General features: G+C 32.2%; 1 protein-coding gene across 2 annotated transcripts in view; it reads left to right on the top strand.

Moving 5' to 3' along the window:
* Positions 1 to 1,800: 1,800 nt before the first annotated feature.
* Positions 1,801 to 2,344, top strand: part of dido1 (death inducer-obliterator 1) — a 41,378-nt gene continuing 40,834 nt past the window's right edge. For both annotated transcript variants that reach the window (XM_015383550.1, XM_015383549.1), the window contains exon 1: positions 1,801 to 1,904. The gene's annotated coding sequence lies outside the window, so the exon portion shown is untranslated. The remainder of the gene's footprint in view (positions 1,905 to 2,344) is intronic.

Raw genomic sequence — 2,344 nt, 5'->3', positions numbered from 1 at the left:
TGAAGTTATTTCATTGATCCGTACAGATGTAATAAGGTTTCTGACATTTAAAAAATTATGGTGTATATCATAATGCTGCAAACACAGTAGTTGCTGATTATCTGACTCTTAATCAATGCATAAACCGGAGGTCGCATAGTTGTATGTTAACTATGATGCCATACTGTGAGGGGAATTCCTCTTGAGACAAAGGCAAAACCTTGCAAACAATTAGTTTTTTCTGCTTCAGGTTGAAACCCCTCATTCAGATCTGTAGTTCTGTCGTTCATTTTTAAATGCTCCAAATCGACAAATGTTAATTTAAAAGCAAACTTCCTGAAATTCAAATGGCGGTTTGCATAAAATTTATTTTATCAAAAGAAAAAAAAAAAAAACATCTGGATGCATCTGGCAATTATTTGGGAAGAAAAGCATTAACTCTCTGTTAAATAATGCTTGGTTTGTGCTTTGCTGTAACATGCTTATCAGTTCTTCCTAAAATCTGCCAGTTTTTTTAGATTGTAATCCTCAAAGGCTGCTTTACTTTTCTTTGCAGATGGGTTTTAAGACGCATTGGAGGGTTTTTAAGCAGTTAGTATTTAAGTTTAGACTTGGACTAAGACATCTTATATTGTCTCATTAGTATAATAACTAAAATTGACTTATTTTGTATCTTTAACAAAAAAGAAACTTTTAAACCAAGTATATGATGTGGATGACAGAGTATGGATCAAATGCTCTTATCTTTTTATTTCACAAAAAACAAAACTTAAAATCTTTGTGTACAATTAAAAGCTGATTTGTTACATTGTAACTAATAAAAATGAAAAGTGAAAGTAACAAACATTGAAAGCCATATGAAAAAGGGTAAGACGTGATATAAAACAAACTAAATGCCAGCTGGGGTAACATAAAAGATTTCTCTATACAATTAAACATTGTGCTTTTTGTGGGTTGCATAGCTTCATAATCTCAAATATAGCCAGATCAGTAAGAAATAATAATTGAATATTATTAATCTCACATTGGAGAAATGTATCTGCATTTAACCATCCTCTCGGTGAGCAGTGGGCTGCCATTGTTCGGCGCGCAGCATCTCATAAACGTTTTAATTTTGGCAAAGTTACACTTATAAACAAAAAATTGAGCCATAAAAAGATTATAAAAAAAAGGGACTCTTTGGTTTTGTTCTCTATTACACCAGCAAATTTAATTACTTTGTAATATATAATAGGAATTTCTAAATTGTTTATCCTTCCCCAGCATAAGAAATTATTCCAAAATATTTTTAGAATAGTGCAGGATTATCCATCATGTTCTAACTATTTTACAGCTCTGGGAAGACTGTCCGAATAAGTTCACTATAAAGTCCACTATATAGTCCCCTGTTTTTAAGTTGTTAGTATTTGAGTTGAGACTTGGACTAAAACATTTCATATTGTCTCATGAGTATGATAACAAAAATGTACTTATTTTGTATCTTTAACAAAACAAGCTTACTTTTTAAACCAAACATATGACAGGGTTGACACAGAGTATAGATCAAATGCTATTATCTTTTTTTGATTTCACAAAAAATACATTTAAAAGCGTAGTGTACAATTGAAACCAGTTTTAGCAGATTTGTTACAATGTCAATAACGAAAATATAAACTAAAATTAACAACAAAAAAAAACATTAAAAACCATATAAAAAAGGGTTAAGGCACAAAATTAGACCATTTTACAGTTCTGTAAAAAACTGTCCGAACGAGTTCCCTATAAAGTCCATTATTTACTCCCCACTCTGGTAAGTCAACGTTGTTTCCGCTTTTGTTGAATTCTCGCGAGATGTCATGCAGCAGGAGAAAGAAAATGGAATCTCATGCTAGCATGGTAGCTTATCGAATATAGCAACTACTGAAGAACTGTAACATATAATTAAGGTATGCTATATTTCAGCTTTTTATGTTCCCAGACAACATCCTTAAACACAGCTGGGGTTTAGAGCAGACATTTGTTATGTGGCTCACTTTAACGGCTAGCTAGGCTAGCAGCAGACAACAATGTCGATCGCTTTAAACTACTAGCAATTCTCTTGTGGCCTAACGAAAAAACTCACCTATGTAGCGCAGATAACCCGTTTTGTATTCGCGGTTTTACGGCTGAATGCAATCTGTTATTTAAATGAACAACGCTAGTTTCATTACTACTTCTTAAATTAGTGTTAGCGTCGTTGAAAATGCACAATAAGAAGTGCGAACTGATACTAAGCTGTCTCTCCTAGTAAACATGGGGAAGCTTTACCTTAAAACCTGAGCTTGCAACACTCCAATAACATATATATATATATATATATATATATATATATATATATATATATATA

Source organism: Cyprinodon variegatus, unplaced genomic scaffold (genome assembly GCF_000732505.1).
Source record: "Cyprinodon variegatus isolate N-32 unplaced genomic scaffold, C_variegatus-1.0 Scaffold287, whole genome shotgun sequence".
In the NCBI taxonomy this organism is placed as follows: domain Eukaryota; kingdom Metazoa; phylum Chordata; class Actinopteri; order Cyprinodontiformes; family Cyprinodontidae; genus Cyprinodon; species Cyprinodon variegatus.
This window is presented reverse-complemented; position numbering and strand designations above follow the sequence as displayed.